Below are 20,446 nucleotides of genomic sequence, written 5' to 3'. Positions count from 1 at the left end.
AGCTGGGACCACAGTCATACACCACCATGCCTGGCTCATTTTTAAACATTTTTGTGGAGACGTGGTCTCACTATGTTGCTCAGGCTGGTCTTGAACTCCTGGGCTCAAGTGGTCCTCCAGCCTCAGCCTCCCAAGGTGCTGGGATTACAGGCCTGAGCTACCACGCCTGGACCTGTTACCTCCATTTTATGGATGAGGACACAAAGCAGGGTAAAGTTTAATGACGTACCCAAGACCACACAGCTAGTATGTGAGAGAACCAATAATTAACGCAATTGTCTGCTGCTGGAACCTGTGTTCTTAACCCCTATGCCCACTGCCTCAAGTCACCTGCCTGACAATGACTTAATTGATAAACTCATTAATAATGGCAGTTTGTTCGCTTTTATTACTATGGGATAGATTTTTACAAATGATGGCAATTTGTAAAACATACTGAGGGATGAGACGTTGGAGCTGTTGATTCTGACCATGGTTGAAGAGGTTGGAGAATATTTTGCAAGGGAGGAACTATTTAAATTTAACTTTAAGCCAGGCATGGTGGCTCATGCCTATAATCCCAGCACTTTGGGAGGCCGAAGGGAGTGGATCACTTGAGACCAGGAGTTCAAGACCAGCCTGGCCAACATGGCAAAAGCCTATCTCTACTAAAAATAGAAAAATTAACTGGGCATGGTAGTGTGTGCCTGTGATCCCAGCTACTGAGGAGGCTGAGGCAGGAGAATTGCTTGAACCCGGGAGGCAGAGGTTGCAGTGAGCTGAGATAGTGCCACTGCACTCCAGCCTGGACGACTGAGCAAGACCCTGTCTCAAAAACAACAACAACAACAACAACAACAACAAAACAAAAAAACTTTAAATGATGAGTAGGATTTATAGGCAGAACATGGAGTTAGAGAGAACAGTCAAGGAGGAGGGAAGTCCTCTACAAAGGCACTCAGAAGATGTGCACGAACAATTCCAGAAATGTGTTGTGTCTTTTGGGTTGAGCTCTCTGGTTCCTTTAAATCTTTCATCCTTGAATGGTCTATTCTAAGTATCCCAGCCTGCCTAAAAAGTAGTTTTCCTTAGTGCTTTCACCTTTTTCGGTTTATATCTCAAGATATAAAAGTATATGTTTAAAAAATATACTTTAAATATATATATCTTTAAAAAGACATACTTTTAAAACTAAAATGAGTAAAAATTTTTAAACTAAAATCAGTAAAAATACAAGTAGAAGTGCTTGTTGCTGGTCTCGGTCATCATTCAAGATATGACTGTTGTTCTCAGTACTTGGCTCTTCTAGAGAAGTGCCACTTATTAACAGTCTCTACAGTGCTGATAAAGTGGGGTAGGTTTTACTTGGGGTAAAACAGAATCTTCAGGTTGATCACAGTGGCTCACACCTGTATTCTTACCACCGAGGCAGAAGGATTGCCTGATCCCAGAAATTCGAGACCAGCCTGGGCAACATGGCAAGACTCCATCTCTATTAAAAAAACAAAAAGCAGAGTCTTCATAAGTGGAAATATAAGTTTTAATTATTCCAGCTAAATCATCACAGTAAAAAGATGTTAATATTTATCTCCATACTCATCCTTACCAGATAGCCTTGTGCTCTTGGAATGTCATATTTATGAAGTGAGCAAGCAGTATGTAGAATAGCATGAGATAGACCAGTCACCAAAGGTTGTTGATTTCTAGGAATGTCTCATGCTGGTTGCATCTGCGTGTGACCTGGGAAGTTGAGATCACTTTCCACAGAAATTAAGCAAAATCCTGGAGGTAAGTTGTGGATATGGCTGTTGTAGACTCCCTGACAGTGTAGAAACTAGAACTCTGAAGTAAGCCACTGATGCCTAACAAATTCTTTATAAAGTCGTAGAGTGGATCCTTGGGGGCTGACGTGGCCTCCAATGCCTAACATGGTTGAAAAGGCCATGGACTTGTGTTCTGGGTTCCTCTAACATAGCCAAGTCCTCACATAACCTGGTCTATATTGACCACCTCTTTTGACCACTAAACTTGGGGAACACCTTGCTGAGGGCCAATGGAAAATGCTGGAAGCCATGAACCCTCCTTGTATCCCTGATCTTAGATGGGTCTATGGTTTTTGGTGAAAGCCATCCAGAAACAGCCTCAAAATCCAGTCTGAGTTGTCGTTCCTGTCAATCCTCTTATTTTTTTCCTTCATTACCTTATTTCTAGCAACATATCTTACTTATTTTGTTTTCCTAGAAGATGAGTTGTGTATGAATTTTGGGTGGACTATCTTGACAACCAAATAGCATTATATTTAAACGTTTATGAAAATAATAAGCTTAGCATAAACTGTCTTGACAGATGTGGTATGCCTAGTGAAGCTGTTTAGCTAAGGCTCAATCTCAGGATCTGTGGGACTCTAATGCCATCTGCTGGTCACATTGATGGCTGCTGCCCTCACTTTCTTGGCCTACTCTGCTGTCTTACTCTATAATAAAGACTAACAGGACCCCACAGTTAGGAGAGCGACCTCTAGCGAGCAGGCCTTGGAATTTTTCTTTTTAATTGAATTCATAAAAGCTCAGAATGCCATTTAGACAATTTGTAATGGTGGGGGTAGGTAAGAGTATAAATATTGAATGTATTCAAACCTGTCAATGACGTTCAACTCTTTTCACTGTGGATAAAGATCTTCTGGATGCAATAGAATTAGATTTTGGCGATTACATCCTATTTTATGGGTCTATTGTTTTGCATTAATGAGCTGTTTGATATCGAAATACTGTATAATTTTAGTAGTAAGAACACAGGATCTGGAGTCGAAGCAGGGTTAAAACAAAGGCTTTGTGGCCAGGCATGATGGCTCATGCTTGTAATCTCAACACTTTGGGAAGCTAAGGCAGGAGGATTGCTTGAACTCAGGAGTTGGAGGCCAGCCTGGCAAAATGGCGAAACCCCAACTCTACAAAAAGTACAAAAAAAAAAAAAAAATTAGCCAGGCATGGGAATGCACTCTTGTCCCAGCTACTTACGAGGCTGAGGTAGGAGAATTGCTTGAGCTCGGGAAGGCTGGGGCTGCAATGAGCCGTGATCACACCATTGCGCTCCAGCCTGGGTGACAGAGTGAAACCCTGTCTCAAACAACAACAAAAATAGCAACAACAAAAACAACACAAATGCTTTGCCACTTACTAAGTCTTTGCTTTGAGCAGGTTACTTAACTTTTGTATGCCTCAGTTTCCTTGGCTTAAAATGGAGATAAATGTAACTAAACCACAGAGATTAGAACAATGCCCAGTGTGAAATAAAACACTCAACAACTGTTAGCTATCTTATTTTATTTCTTTGAGATGGAGTCTCACTCTGTCACCCAGGCTGGAGTGCAATGATGCGATCTCGGCTCGCTGCAGCCTCTGTCTCCCAGGTTCAAACAATTCTCCCTGTCTCAGCCTCCCAAATAGCTGGGATTACAGGCGCCCACCACCACGCCTGGCTAATTTTTGTATTTTCAGTAGAGATGAGGTTTCACCATGTTGGCCAGGCTGGTCTTGAACTCCTGACGTCCAGTGATCCACCCTTCTTGGCCTCCCAAAGTGTGGGGATTACAGGCGTGAGCCACGGTGCCCAGCCCAGCTATTTTTATTAAAACAAAAATCTTGTAACTCATATCATTCTGGGATAGGAGTAATCTCTGGACCACCTTTCTGGGCCATCTTTTTGTTGGAAGAAAGCTGAGGACAAATGACTCTTGTTCCAAGGATTGGGGAGAGGTTCTGCAAGACGGATGATACAAACTTGTGCTCGTGTAATCTGGATGGAGAACCCATGGAGACAAAGGTATTCTAGGGGTGTGAATGGGGGTGGTTGTGGCTGTCTCAGAGGTTTTGTGAGTAGAGATGTAGCCACAAGGATGGTGTTAGATTAATGGGAGGTGACAGAAAGCTCAGTGATAAAATCCCATGTAGTCATTGGATATTGGCTGGGGCTGGAGGAGGCCTCCAGGCTGCTCCATGTGGTCCTTGAGGTGGGGACATGCTCTATAAGTCCTCAGATATGGTCATCGCCCTCTCTGAGCTGCCAGAAAGAATTAGGTATGTGCGAAGAACAAGATATTGAGCAACCCAGTGTGGGAGAGGAGGACACAGATGCAGAAGCTGGGCACAGGACTTGACGAACCCTTGCACAGTTATCATTTCTGCAAAGCCAGTGGACTTGCTGTTATGCCTTGGTGCAGCAGGAATGCAGTGGTTTCTGTTGTCTGATGATAGAAATACATGTTCCAGCTAAGGAAGTCAAATCGGAGTTGGGTTTTTGTGGAGAGATTTTTGATTCCTTTTTATTTTTAATTTTTTTCTTAAGGTAATAAGAACAAAATTTAAACAACAAAAAATAGTATAAATAATAAAAACTATAGTCTTTCTTATGCTGTTCTTAAAGATAACCACTTTTAACTCATTCGGCTTTTTGTTCTTTCAGTTTTCTTCACAGATCTAACTACTGTGCTAAAATCACTACCTGTAAAGGCATCAATTTAAAGAAATATATACTGACTTTCTGCTCTGATACGTGAGTTTTCAGCTCACTATTTTAGTGTCTGTCTTGTAGAGGCTATAGATGGGTAGTGTTGTTTGGCCTGCATGCTTTTGAAAAAACATTTTCATTTGAGCCAACATTTAAAGGATCAAGTTAAATATAAAAATATAGATTTTCCTACTTCTCTTGAAAAATCATCAAATATTTAAATGAGGTTTGCGTTCTTTTATGGCAGCTGTTGACCTGAGCTGAATAATGACTGTCGGTCACTCAGATTTCCAGTTTCCCCAGATGCCCCCACTCCTTACTGCTCTTTAGGGCTGAGGCTGAGTGTAAATTGACATTTCTCATCACTGGTCTCTTTCTTTTCTTTTCTTTTTTTTTTTTTTTGAGAAGGAGTCTTGGTCTGTTGCCAAGGCTGGAGTGCAGTGGCGCAATCTTGGCTCACTGCAACCTGCACCTCCCAGATACAAGCAATTCTCTGCCTCAGCCTACTGAGTAGATGGGATTACAGGCACCCATCACCACGCCCAGTTAATTTTTTGTATTTTTAGTAGAGATGGGGTTTCACCATCTTGGCCAGGCTGGTCTTGAACTCCTGACCTCGTGATCCACCCGCCTCAGCCTCCCAAAGTGCTGGGATTACAGGCGTAAGCCACAGGGCCTGCCCTCTTTCTTTTCTCATAGCAAACAAAATATTTCCCCGTACCCATGTGGGAAAATTAAAAATTGACAAAGCAAGTCCAATAGTCTTTCTCACATCAGAGTGTGTTTCATGCATGGGTTTAGCTGCCTGCCATGGTTTGCATTTACATTTGAGACCGTTGGTTGTTCTATTTGCTGCAATCATAACCTGAAGCAATGTACTCGTAACAGTAGGGAAAGTAGGATGCTTCCTGTCTTCATTTTGACCGAGATGCCAATAAGATATATGCCAAAATGGATGTGAAGCCAAGTCCTGTATGCAGATTACAAAGGAAATGGTCTTAAAGGAGCTGATGGAGCTGAAAGCCAAGTATCAAGAACTATGCGAAGACTGCAGAAGCCTCGGTAGCCGATGCGATCAACTGGAAGAAAGGGTATCGCTGATGGAAGATGAAAAGAATGAAAGGAAGCGAGAAGGGAAGTCTAGAGAAAAAAGAATAAAAAGAAACGAACAAAGCCTCCAAGAAATTTGGGACTATGTGAAAAGACCAAACCTACGTCTGATTGGTGTACCTGAAAATGATGGGGAGAATGGAACCAAGTTGGAAAACACTCTGCAAGATATTATCCAGGAGAACTTCCCCAATCTAGCAAGGCAGGCCAACATTCAGATTCAGGAAATACAGAGAACGCCACAAAGATACTCCTCGAGAAGAGCAACTCCAAGACACATAATTGTCAGATTCACCAAAGTTGAAATGAAGGAAAAAATGTTAAGGGCAGCCAGAGAGAAAGGTCGGGTTACCCACAAAGGGAAGCCCATCAGACTAACAGCTGATCTCTCCGCAGAAACTCTACAAGCCAGAAGAGAGTGGGGGCCGATATTCAACATTCTTAAAGAAAAGAATTTTCAACCCAGAATTTCCTATCCCGCCAAACTAAGCTTCATAAGTGAAGGAGAAATAAAATACTTTACAGACAAGCAAACGCTGAGTGATTTTGTCACCACCAGGCCTGCCCTAAAAGAGCTCTTGAAGGAAGCACTAAACATGGAAAGGAACAACCGGTACCAGCCACTGCAAAACCATGCCAAATTGTAAAGACCATCGAGGCTAGGAAGAAACTATAGCAACTAACGAGCAAAATAACCAACTAACATCATAATGACAGGATCAGATTCACACATAACAATATTAACTTTAAATGTAAATGGGCTAAATGCTCCAATCAAAAGACACAGACTGGCAAACTGGATAAGGAGTCAAGACCCATCAGTGTGCTGTATTCAGGAAACCCATCTCATGTGCAGAGACACACATAGACTTAAAATAAAGGGATGGAGGAAGATCTACCAAGCAAATGGAAAACAAAAAAAGGCAGGGGTTGCAATCCTAGTCTCTGATAAAATAGACTTTAAACCAACAAAGATCAAAAGAGACAAAGAAGGCCATTACATAATGGTAAAGGGATCAATTCAACAAGAAGAGCTAACTATCCTAAACATATATGCACCCAACACAGGAGCACCCAGATTCATAAAGCAAGTCCTGCATGACCTACAAAGGGACTTAAACTCCCACACAATAATAATGGGAGATTTTAACACCCCACTGTCAACATTAGACAGATCAATGAGACAGAAAGTTAACAAGGATAGCCAGGAATTGAACTCAGCTCTGCACAAAGTGGACCTAATAGACATCTACAGAACTCTCCACCCCAAATCAACAGAATATACATTTTTTTCAGCACCACACCACACCTATTCCAAAATTGACCACATAGTTGGAAGTAAAGCTCTCCTCAGCAAATGTAAAAGAACAGAAATTATAACAAACTGTCTCTCAGACCACAGTGCAATCAAACTAGAACTCAGGATTAAGAAACTCACTCAAAACCGCTCAACTACATGGAAACTGAACAACCTGCTCCTGAATGACTATTGGGTACATAATGAAATGAAGGCAGAAATAAAGATGTTCTTTGAAACCAACGAGAACAAAGACACAACATACCAGAATCTCTGGGACACATTCAAAGCATTGTGTAGAGGGAAATTTATAGCACTAAATGCCCACAAGAGAAAGCAGGAAAGATCCAAAATTGACACCCTAACATCGCAATTAAAAGAACTAGAAAAGCAAGAGCAAACACATTCAAAAGCTAGCAGAAGGCTAGAAATAACTAAAATCAGAGCAGAACTGAAGGAAATAGAGACACAAAAAACCCTTCAAAAAATTAATGAATCCAGGAGCTGGTTTTTTGAAAAGATCAACAAAATTGATAGACCGCTAGCAAGACTAATAAAGAAGAAAAGAGAGAAGAATCAAATAGATGCAATAATAAAAAAAAGAAAAAGGGGATATCACCACCAATCCCACAGAAATACAATCTACCATCAGAGAATACTACAAACATCTCTATGCAAATAAACTAGAAAATCTAGAAGAAATGGATAAATTCCTCGACAAATACACCCTCCCAAGACTAAACCAGGAAGAAGTTGAATCTCTGAATAGACCAATAACAGGCTCTGAAATTGTGGCAATAATCAATAGCTTACCAACCAAAAAGAGTCCAGGACCTGATGGATTCACAGCTGAATTCTACCAGAGGTACAAGGAGGAACTGGTACCATTCCTTCTGAAACTATTCCAATCAATAGAAAAAGAGGGAATCCTCCATAACACATTTTATGAGGCCAGCATCGTCCTGATACCAAAGCCTGGCAGAGACATAACCAAAAAAGAGAATTTCAGGCCAATATCCTTGATGAACATTGATGCAAAAATCCTCAATAAAATACTGGCAAACCGAATCCAGCAGCACATCAAAAAGCTTATCCACCATGATCAAGTGGGCTTCATCCCTGGGATGCAAGGCTGGTTCAACATATGCAAATCAATAAATGTAATCCAACATATAAACAGAACCAAAGACAAAAACCACATGATTATCTCAATAGATGCAGAAAAGGCCTTTGACAAAATTCAACAACTCTTCATGCTAAAAACTCTCAACAAATTAGGTATTGATGGGATGTATCTCAAAATAATAAGAGCTATCTATGACAAACCCACAGCCAATATCATACTGAATGGGCAAAAACTGGAAGCATTTCCTTTGAAAACTGGCACAAGACAGGGATGCCCTCTCTCACCACTCCTATTCAACATAGTGCTGGAAGTTCTGGTCAGGGCAATCAGGCAGGAGAAGGAAATAAAGGGTATATAATTAGGAAAAGAGGAAGTCAAATTGTCCCTGTTTGCAGATGACATGATTGTATATCTAGAAAACCCCATCGTCTCACCCCAAAATCTCCTTAAGCTGATTAGCAACTTCAGCAAAGTCTCAGGATACAAAATCAATGTACAAAAATCACAAGCATTCTTGTACACCAATCACAGACAAACAGAGAGCCAAATCACGAGTGAACTCCCATTCACAATTGCTTCAAAGAGAATAAAATACCTAGGAATCCAACTTACAAGGGATGTGAAAGACCTCTGCAAGGAGAACTACAAACCACTGCTCAATGAAATAAAAGAGGATACAAACAAATGGAAGAACATTCCATGCTCATGGGTTGGAAGAATCAATATAATGAAAATGGCCATACTGCCCAAGGTAATTTATAGATTCAATGCCATCCCCATCAAGCTACCAATGACTTTCTTCACAGAATTGGAAAAAACTACTTTAAAGTTCATATGGAACCAAAAAAGAGCCCGCATCGCCAAGTCAGTCCTAAGCCAAAAGAACAAAGCTGGAGGCATCACGCTACCTGACTTCAAACTATACTACAAGGCTACAGTAACCAAAACAGCATGGTACTGGTACCACAACAGAGACATAGATCAATGGAACAGAACAGAGCCCTAAGAAATGATGCCGCATAGCTACAACTATCTGATCTTTGACAAACCTGACAAAAACAAGCAATGCGGAAAAGATTCCCTATTTAATAAATGGTGCTGGGAAAACTGGCTAGCCATATGTAGAAAGCTGAAACTGGATCCCTTCCTTACACCTTATACAAAAATTAATTCAAGATGGATTAAAGACTTAAATGTTAGACCTAAAACCATTAAAATCCTACAAGAAAACCTAGGCAATACCATTCAGGACATAGGCGTGGGCAAGGACTTCATGTCTAAAACACCAAAAGCAATGGCAACAAAAGCCAAAATTGACAAATGGGATCTCATTAAACTAAAGAGCTTCTGCACAGCAAAAGAAACTACCATCAGAGTGAACAGGCAACCTACAGAATGGGAGAAAATTTTTGCAATCTACTCATCTGACAAAGGGCTAATATCCAGAATATACAAGGAACTCAAACAAATTTACAAGAAAAAAACAACCCCATCAAAAAGTGGGCAAAGGACATGAACAGACACTTCTCAAAAGAAGACATTTATGCAGCCAAAAAACACATGAAAAAATGCTCATCATCACTGGCCATCAGAGAAATGCAAATCAAAACCACAGTGAGATACCATCTCACACCAGTTAGAATGGCCATCATTAAAAAGTCAGGAAACAACAGGTGCTGGAGAGGATGTGGAGAAATAGGAACACTTTTACACTGTTGGTGGGACTGTCAACTAGTTCAACCATTGTGGAAGTCAGTGTGGTGATTCCTCAGGGATCTAGAACTAGAAATACCATTTGACCCAGCCATCCCATTACTGGGTATATACCCAAAGGACTATAAATCATGCTGCTATAAAGACACATGCACACGTATGTTTATTGCGGCACTATTCACAATAGCAAAGACTTGGAACCAACCCAAATGTCCAACAACGATAGACTGGATTAAGAAAATGTGGCACATATACACTATGGAATACTATGCAGCCATAAAAAATGATGAGTTCGTGTCCTTTGTAGGGACATGGATGAAACTGGAAAACATCATTCTCAGTAAACTATCACAAGGACAAAAAAACCAAACACCGCATGTTCTCACTCATAGGTGGGAATTGAACAATGAGAACTCATGGACACAGGAAGGGGAACATCACACTCGGGACTGTTGTGGGGTGGAGGGGGGAGGGACAGCATTAGAGATATACCTAATGCTAAATGACGAGTTAATGGGTGCAGCAAAACAACATGGCACATGGATACATATGTAACAAACCTGCACATTGTACACATGTACCCTAAAACCTAAAGTATAATAAAAAAAACAAGCAAAGGAAATGGTCAACATCCGGTTTAATGACTCTCAAGCTCCTCTTTACCCACTACTTCATGGAGAATATAGAAGCGATGGAGTGGAGAAGATGAGAGCATTGTTCGAGGAAGGTTTCTTTGGAGAAGGTTGACTGTGAGCCTCATTCATATATCCCACCAAGGGGCTGAGACAGAGATCGCCTGCCTCATTTCCTCAAAATAAGCATGGACTTTCCCTGGACCAAATGGGGAGGCTCCCAAAGTATCCCCGGGGATTTGAGGGACAGAATGGACTACTAGTATCTAATTCCTATTCTAGCAAGTCTGAAGGTCAACAAAGGTTAGATGGTGAGCCAGGAAGCAGCTTGGATGGTGGAATCCGAGAGGGCGGCTGTTGCACTCAGGAATAACTGCATTCTCCTCCCGTGGCCGCTCAATAGAAGCATGAGTGTTTGTGGACCACATGGCAGAGTAAACCCTGGAGCCACTTAAAGTCCTGCCTAAGAGGACAGACTGGGAAGGTGATGGATGCAAATAATCAGCCTCCTTGTTAAGTGAGTTGCTAGAGGACCAAGGGTTGAGTGGAGAGAGGTCAGCTGAAGGTGACGCCCCACTCACATCCCACGTACTTCACCCAGAGAGACCCTCCTGGGTCAGCCTCTGCAAGTGCCATGAAAGAAAGAGACAGTTTTAGGCATCTACCAGAACCTGTTGGGCAGCTATAACAGTGGCATGTCTATTACCTGGCAGTGAGCAGAAATGTCATGGGATTAGTCCAAGATGTCATCTGGAGCAGGAGAAGTGGAACATCACTGAAGACATTTGCAAGGAGCAATGGAAAAATAAAACAAACCACATTTTGATCACATCCCATGAATTGTGCTGATTTAGCATATTAGTAACTTGCTTTTACTTTTCTTTCTAGAATCATCACAGGTCACTTTATAAAATGAGACTATTAGCGCTTGCTCTCTTCCTTGGAACCACTGCCATCTGCATTTAACTCCTGAAATGCCAGTGTTAAAAACATAACATAACATAACTTCTGTAAGCATTACTATGTCTTTAATATCTTTTTGTTGTTGTTGAGACAGGGTCTCACTCTGTCACCCAGGCTGGAGGGCAGTAGTGTGATCGTGGCTCACTGCAGCCTTTACCTCCTGGGCTCAAGGAATCCACCCACCTCAGCCTCCCGAGTAGCTGGTGTGCCCAGCCAATTTTTGTAATTTTTTGTAGAGACAGGGTTTCATTATGTTGCCCAGGCTAGTTTCTAATTCCTAGGCTCAAGTGATTCACCCCCCTCGGCCTCCCAAAGTGCTGGAATTACAGGCGTGAGCCACCACGCCCGGCCAATTTTTGTATTTTTTTTTAAATAGAGACAGGGTTTCATTATCTTGCCCCCAGGCTGGTCTTTAACTCCTAGGCTCAAGTGATTCGCCCACCTCAGCCTCCCAAAGTGGTGAGATTACAGATGTGAGCCACTGTACCCAGCCTAATGTTTATACTTTAATGAAAATATTTCTGATTTTGGCTAGAAGGGTATAGTGTGTAGCAGACCATGCTCCCATCAAGGAAATCTAGAAAAACCAGATATAATATCAAAAACATCTGCTGGAAGGCACTGAGGCAGTAAGGACTCAAGGGAAGAATTTTGGAGATAAGGGCAGGTCACTGAGATGAGCTTCACCCTCTGCCTGCAGTTTGATCCCTGAGGCAATGCCAGTTCTTGGCACTGAACAGAGGTTTCGAAGTTGGTTAGAAGGTGAATGCTAAGAGGCATCAAAGTGGTAGAACTTCCATCAATCTCACGAGGCACAGGAGGTGAACACTGGAGTTTTGGAGCTGCCAGAACAGCTGAGACTTGAGCGTACAAACTCCAGGGAGTGCAGAGAAGTAAGCCCAGTAAAGGGTACATACCCATTTTCTCCTTGGGGCCTTTACTGATTCTTAAGCTGAACGAGGTTAGAGTTGGAGAAATTGAACAGAAAAGGTTGAAAAGCAGAGTGGAAGCCTCATGGCACCGAGGTAAGGAGTCAAAATTTGGAGCCAAGGAGGAAGTGTTCTAGTAAAGACACTAAGCTCCATTTACAGGGCTGACTCCTAGGAGTGGGTTCAATTTAGAGGAAGGCTAAATCTTAAAAAGATTGCAAGACAGCTTCAAAGCTCTATGCACTGAATGTACTGAGGTGATGTACACCCACTCCTGCTGCCTGCCAGAGAATAAGTAGAAGCCTCTTGATGGAAGCTAACATCATCCAGAGCCTCTGCAGTTTTTCCATAGAATGCCTGACATTCGATAAAATGTTGCTGACTGGGCATGGTGGCTCACACCTGTAATCCCAGCACTTTGGGATGCCCAGGTGGGAGGACCACTTATGCCCAGGAGTTCAAGACCAGCCTGTGCGAGATGGTGAGACCCAGTCTCCACAAAAAAAGGAAAAAGCCAGGCATGGTGGTGCGTGCCTGCGGTCCCAACTACATAGGATTCTGAGGTGGGAGGAGGATAGCTTGAGCCCAGGAGTTCGAGGCTGCAGTGAGCCATGTTCATGCCACTGCATTTCGCCCTGGGCGACAGAGCAAGACCATGTCTCAAAAAAAAAAAAGAAAAAAGATTGTGATTAATACATAGAAAATAGGGAATTGAATGGTTGCTTTAAATTGGAAGTATAACTTACATAGAGAAAGGGGCACAAATCTTAAGTGTGAATTTTACATATAATAAAATTTCATAAATGCATATACCTTTCTAATCAGTCTGAAGATCAAAATCTGAAACATGTCCAGGACCTCAAAGGGCTCTTTTCCCTGCCTCTCTCATTTAGTATTCCACCAATGGAGCCATTATTCTTACACTTATCACCTTGCACTAGTTTTGCCTGTTCCTAAGCTTTATTTAAGTAGACTCATACAGTATGCACTCTCTTACTTTTGACTTCTTTCATTCAATATTATGTCTGTGAGATTCATAGTTCTTTCTACTGACAGTGCAGAATATACCACAAATTCTTTGTATTAATATTTCACAATTTATCATTTTTACTCTCGGTAGACATTTGAGTTGTTTCCAATTTTAGGCTATTTTAAATAAAGCTTCCAAGAGCTTTCTTGTACATGTCCTTTGGTGGACAGAAGCACTCCTTGCTGCTCAGCATATGTTTGGAAGTGAAATTGTTGAATCAGAAGGGGTATGTAGATTTAGCATTAGAAAATACTACCAAGCATTTTCCAAACTGGTTGTACCTACTTATGCTTCCAAGAGCCATTTAAGAGAGCTCCAGATGCCTAATTTTCTTACCAAAATTTGTTATTGTCAGTCTTTTTTTTTTTTTTTTTGAGATGGAGTTTCGCTTTCGTTGCCTAGGCCGGATTGCAGTGGCACAATCTCGGCTCACTGCAACCTCCACCTTCCGGGTTCAAGGGATTCTCCTGACTCAGCCTCCCCAGTAGATGGGATTACAGGCACCCACCACCACAACCGGCTAATTTTTGTATTTTTAGTAGAGATGGGGTTTCACCATGTTGGCCAGGCTGGTCTCCAACTCTTGACCTCAGGTGATCCACCTGCCTTAGCCTCCCAAAGTGCTGGGATTACACGCGTGAGCCTCTGCACCCAGCCAATTGTCAGTCTTTAAAAATTGTAAACATCCTGTTAGTAGATAAAAGGTACTCAGTTGTAGTTTTACTTCGAATTTCTGTGGTGACTAATGAGTGTTGGCACCTTTTCATATGTGTGTTATTTTAACAACCTTTTTGGTTAAAATGTCTGATTAAGTCTTTTAACCATTTTAAAAACGTGATTAACTGTCTTTTTCTTATTTATTTATAGGAGTTCTTAACATATTCTGGATACGAACCCATTGTCAGCTGTATATAGTGCAAATATCTATTCTTTCAGTGTATGTTTTGCTATTTCATTCTCAATTTTAATGGTCAATTTATCAATCTTTTTTTTCCCCTTTCCTACATGTTCTTACAATATATCAATCTTGATGGCTAATTCTTTTTGTGTCCTGTTTAAGAAATATTTTCCTATCTTAAGGTCACAAAGATACTCTGCTCACTTATGTTTCCTTCTAGAAATTTGATTGCTTATGTCTATGATCTATCACAATATAATTTTTGTGTGTGACATGAGACAGAGGCAGGGTTATTTTTGTTTGAATATCCAAATATCTCAGCTTCATTTATTCCAAGACCATCCCTCTTCAGTGAATTACAGAGGAGTCAGGTGGCCGTTTAGGTTTGGATCTGTTTCTTCACTCTATTTAACTCCACTGGTCTAGAGACCCGTCCTGTGCTAATATCACACTGCCTTTTGACCTGTGAGATGTGTACGTCCCTCAGTTTTCTTCTTCTTCTTCTTCCTACTTCCTCCTCCTCTTTCTTCTTTTTCCTTCTTCCTTCTTCCTCCTTTCTCCTCCTCCTCTCCTTCCTCCTCCTCTTTCTTCCTCCTCCTCCTCCTCCTGCTCTTCCTCCTCCTCCCGCTCCTCCTCCCCCTCCTGCTCCTCCTGCTCCTCCTCCTCCTTCATCATCTTCGTCTTCTCCTCCTTCTCCTTCTTCTTCTTCCATCCCTGCTTCTGGTTCTTCTCCTTTCTTACTTTTTTTTTTTTTTTTTTTTTTTGAGATGGAGTCTTACTCTGTCGCCCAGGCTGGAGTGCAATGGCATGATCTCGGCTCACTGCAACCTCTGCCTCCCAGGTTCGAGCAAGTCACCTGCGTCAGACTCCTAAGCAGCTGGGATTACAGGCGCCCACCACTACGCTTGGCTAATTTTTGTGTTTTTAGTAGAGACGGGATTTCTCCGTGTTGGTCAGGCTGGTCTTGAACTCCTGACCTCAAGTGAACTCCTGAATGCCTGCCCCAGCCTCCCATAGTGCTGGGATTACAGGCATGAGCCACCGCGCCTGGCCTTGTGATTGTGCTTAATGCCACTGCACTGTACATTTAAAATAAAAACTTTTGTATTATGTATATTTTACCACAATAAAAAAAAGCATGAAGAACCAAATAATAAGCAGGAGTGGAAAATAAATGAACAAATTAGTAGCAAGTCTTCTAATAGAGACTAAATGCATATAATCAGATTTTACATTATTATAACAATATTTTCAACATGATCTTGTTTTTTTCACATCTGACAATCTAAATCCATTATTAAGTACACTACCATGAGGTGGTAGTAGTCACAGAGAGGGTTTTGGGGTCAGGAAGGCATCCTCAAATCACATTGCGAAGTGGGAGAGGAAGGCTAACCTTTAAGGGAAACCTACCATCTTCCCCAGGAACTTTATCTTTGAGATGAGGTTATTAACAATCCTTATTTTATATATGAGGCCAGCAGAGGTTTGGTATTGCCCAAGGCATGGAATTTAACTCCCAAAGGGAGTTAAATGTAAAATGTAATATGGCATGTAATTTAACTCCCAAAGGGAAGACATACTCTAGTTTTTATTTATTTTATTTTATTGATTGATGGATTGATTTTTTGGGACAGTCTTGCTCTGTCGCCAGGCTGGAGTGCAGTGGCTCCAGCTTAGCTCACTGCAACCTCCATCTCCTGGGTTTAAGCGATTCTCCTGCCTCATCCTCCTGAGTAGCTGGGACTACAGGTGCGCGCCACCGTGCCCAGCTAATTTTTATATTTTTAGAAGAGATGAGGTTTCACCATATTGGCCAGGATGGTCTCGATCTCTCGACTTTGCGATCCGCCAGCCTTGGCCTCCCAAAGTGCTGGACTTACAGGTGTGAGCCACCACGTGCGCCCAGCCTAGTTTTTATTTATTTATTTAAGAAACTTTTTTTTTATTTATAAAACTTTTTTTTTTTTTTGAGACTGGGATTCACTTCATCACCCAGGCTGGAGTGCTTTGGCATAATCACAGCTCGTTGTAACCTCTGCCTCCCAGGTTCAAGTGATCCTTCCACCTCAGCCTCCCAAGTAGTTGGGACCACAGGCACATGAGCCACTGCACCTGGCCTATTTTTATTACTTTATTTATTTATTATTATTTTTTGAGACAGAGTCTCACTCTATCTCCCAGGCTGGAGTGCAGTGGCTTGATCATGGCTCACTGTAGCCTCCAACTCCTGGGATCAAGCAATCCTCCTGCCTCCACTTTCCACATTGTTATAACAGGCATGAGCTATCCTGCCGGCTGAGTTTTGATTTTTAGTGTCTGGTGTATAGAAGGTGTTTAATGACTCTCCTTTCAGACCTTATACTTACTATGAGCTCCACATAACTGAATTTTGGGGCTGGACGCCCCCGATATAGAGTCCTGGTTCCTTCTGCCAAGTCCTGGTTAAACCCTCACAAAGAGACTCATAGGTTACCATGGGGTTTCTTCTCCAAGAGAACCAGAAATAGCATCAGACTCCAGGGCTTCTAATTTGCGGTATCTCCCACTCCATCTGCTCTTCCTCTTTTACCTATACCTTTCTTTTATGAGAATTTTGTTTTAATCCTAAACTTTGGGGATCATAAACCATTTAATCTGTGAAATATCAAATATTTTGGGAAATAGTGGGTAAATTTATGACCTCCCCACCCTGTCCTGGGGGGCAGAAAATAACTGAAGGCGTAGGTTGTAGGAGGTCTGGCCATGGATGTGCTGTTTTAGAAACGCAGGCATGGGCCGGGCGCGGTGGCTCATGCCTGTAATCCCAGCACTTTGAGGGGCCGAGGCGGGCGGATCAGGGTCAGGAGTTCAAGACCAGGCTGACCAACGTGGTGAAACCCCATCTCAATTAAAAATACGAAAATTAGCCTGGTGTGGTGGCAGGTGCCTGTAATCCGAGCTACTCAGGAGGCTGAGACAGGAGAAGCGCTTGAACCCGGGAGGTAGAGGTTGCAGTGAGCCAAGATCGTGCCACTGCACTCCAGCCTGGGCGACAGAGTGAGACTCAGTCTCAAAAAAAAAAAAAAAAAAGCAGGTGTGGCATGTTTCTCCTTTTGGACTTTTTATAGCTGAAATGGAAGGCACACTGTTTCTTTAGGTGTTAAATTCTTTTGAAGTATAATAAAATGATCACTTTAATACTCCTGTGAACAATGCCCTCTTTTTTAAAAAATCCTGGATTATATACTACATGCAGCATATTTCTGAAATCTCATTTCCTTTCTTGGCAGGTTTATTTATAGCAAGTTATCTCTCTCTCTTATTTATTTTTTTGCCTTTTCCCAAATCTTCACTTCCACCCTTGTATAAAAGTTCATTTAACTCTAGTTTCAATAAACTAAAATATGTACCTACAAAGGAAAACAATTAACCATAAGAAAAGTTTGTACCATAAAACAATTTTATTTTATTGAATAATCCAATCCATATATATCAGAACCTGGCTCCCAATGTTCTGAGAGTCATTGTGAAAAAGAATTTACACATATACAGATTTATTATGTATATGTATAAATGTGAAAATATATGTGTATGTCTCATAAATAATTATTAACAGTCATCTTAGGTCAGTGGCCTGAGTGATACAAACTAAGCCATCCATATTTTATATTCTCTCCGGGAAGGATCATCCTTTTCTTTTAAACAAGAACCCCAGCTTCTTTCCTTTAAATACTGCCAACTCCAGGCGCGGTGGCTCATGTCTATAATCCCAGCACTTTGTGAGGCTGAGGGGTGTGTATCACCTGAGGCTAGGAGTTCGAGACCAGCCTCGCCAACATGATGTAACCCTGTCTCTAATAAAAATACAAAAAAAAAAAAAAAATAGCCAGGCGTGATGGTGCATGCCTGTAATCCCAGTTACTTGGGAGGCTGAGGCAGGAGAATCACTTGAACCCGGGAGGCAGCAGAGGCTGCAGTGAGCCGAGATCGTGCCATTGCACTCCAGCCTAGGTGACAGGAGCTAAACTCTGTCTTTAAATAAATAAGTAAATACTGCCAACAATACCTCACTTGAGCATTGGCAATATTGCTCCCAGGGCCACCTCATTCCACTGTACAGGTTGTGCACTGAATAACCCTAGGAAACCCTTTTTACACTGGAGTAGGGCCCCGCAATCCAGTAGGACCTCATTTTAACTTGATTATATCTGTAATCTAAATAAGTCCATGTTTGCATGTCCTGGAAGTTAGAGTTTCAACATATCTTTTTGGGGAGACACAAATTAACCCTTAATGGCAGCCTTGATACTGAGTCCACACAGGGGAATCCAAACAAAGAGGGCAAAATTCTCTCCAAAATGCAGAGCAACTCCCACAGCAACGCCCACTTTTATGTGCATGGCCCTGTGATTTAAAGTTCACCCTCAATCTCTCAGTCTAGACTAACAATAGTCAAAATATTCTTGTTTAACCTTTTCTCTATTAACATTTTGGATCTCTTCTATCTCCCTTCTACATAAATGCCAGTCAGGGCCTACTTATCTCTCTCCATCTTTCAATTTTCTCACAGTAATCCCTTTCTTCATCATCTTTATTAATTTGGTTATTCACGTGACTCATAGAAATCTATCAATAGAGCACTAAATTGGCTGGGCGTGGTGGTGCATGCCTGTAATCCCAGCACTTTGGAGGCAGAGGCAGGAGGATCACTTGAGCCTAGGAGTTGGAAACAAGCCTGGGCAACATAGTGAGACCCCATCTGTACAAAAAATAAAAAATATTAGACAGGCACGGTGATGCGCACCTATAGTCTCAGCTACTCGGGAGGCTGAGGTGGGAAAATCGCTTGAGCCTGGGAGTTTGGGGCCGCAGTGAACTATGATGATGCCACTGCACTCCACTCCAGCCTAGGTGACACAGCAAGACCCCACCGCTAAAAAATTTTTTAACAAGTTTAAAAGAAGTAAATTAAAATTGTTATTGAAACCATCCAACTTTCCTTTAAAATGTCCCAAGCAGAAATAATCCTAGATGAGTGGTATAATTTTTGCAGTATTGGGAAGACTGTTGTCTGTGATTACTTCCTCTACTTTTGCCTGCTTCCTTGATATCTGAAATTGTTTTAAGAAGTAGTACATCTTATTTTGCTATTAGAGAAAAGGCAAATATCTCTTGGAATGGTAACACATTGATTTAATTTTATTCTGAGTGTAAAAGATGGATCTGAGACTAGGGTTGATGAGGTGAGGAGAGAATAGCACAGCACTGGGATTCTGCAGGGAGAGAAAAAGGTCCTAGAAAGGATAGAATTTTACCTTATTGAAAAATCTGTCCTGTGTCATTATTATTTACTCATTGACTTATTCCCCACATTGTAAAAAAGAATTCAAGGCTGCTTCTAAAGATGCACCCAATTTAGCAAGATAAACTGAAAATAAGTAAGAAAATAGGCAAATGGAAAATATGGGAAGGAAAGTAAGGTGAGCCAGGAGTGATGTTAGCATACAAGCCACACGCCGGGCCACTGCTTGTACACACCTGACTCGGGGAGGGGGAGCAAACCTAGCCCCCAGTGTTCTGACAGCCATTGTGAAAAAGAAGCACGTGACCACCAATAACATTTGTAGGGAATTAGAATCTTTGGGGATGAGCCCCAGACCTATTGTGGAAGCCAAAGTTAATCCGCCATGTTCGCTTCTGATGAAGTCCTGTTCTAGGAATGCTTCTGATATTTCCAGTTTATCTATTGTTTCTTGTTGAAGAACACGTACTTTGCATAAATCCTACCCTTAGGTCGGAACTTATATTTACTGTAAACCCTGCTCTTAAGCAAATTCCTGCACATTCCCTCTGAAACATTATTTCTTTTCGCAATGGTACAGAGCCCTTGGGTTGGAGGGTAACAGTGCAGAGATCTACCTGTCTTGCAGCCACTCAAGACCATGCATCTGTCTGTAAATTCCCCAATAAAATCACCCTATAATGACAAACTGAATTTGTCTGACAACAAACTGAATTCGTTGCCTCATTCTTTGGTTTCTCGGCTCCTTCTGCATGGGGAATTGCTTTGCATATGTGGCTCTTTCATGGAACACCTATATTTTGAAATGGCTTTTCATGTTATTCTGATGTATGTTCCTCATTAAGGCCCAAGTTCCTAAAACATTCATTCTCTTCCTCTTTTCTAGAAAAGAGGCCTTGCCCGCCAGCAATTCCCACATGAGTATTGGGGTAACACCATGATACATATTCAAGATAAAGTACAGGAAAAGCTTTTTGCA

Source organism: Symphalangus syndactylus, chromosome 2 (genome assembly GCF_028878055.3).
Source record: "Symphalangus syndactylus isolate Jambi chromosome 2, NHGRI_mSymSyn1-v2.1_pri, whole genome shotgun sequence".
NCBI lineage: Eukaryota > Metazoa > Chordata > Mammalia > Primates > Hylobatidae > Symphalangus > Symphalangus syndactylus.
The sequence above is the reverse complement of the archived record's forward strand: the minus strand, read 5'-3'. Positions refer to the sequence as shown.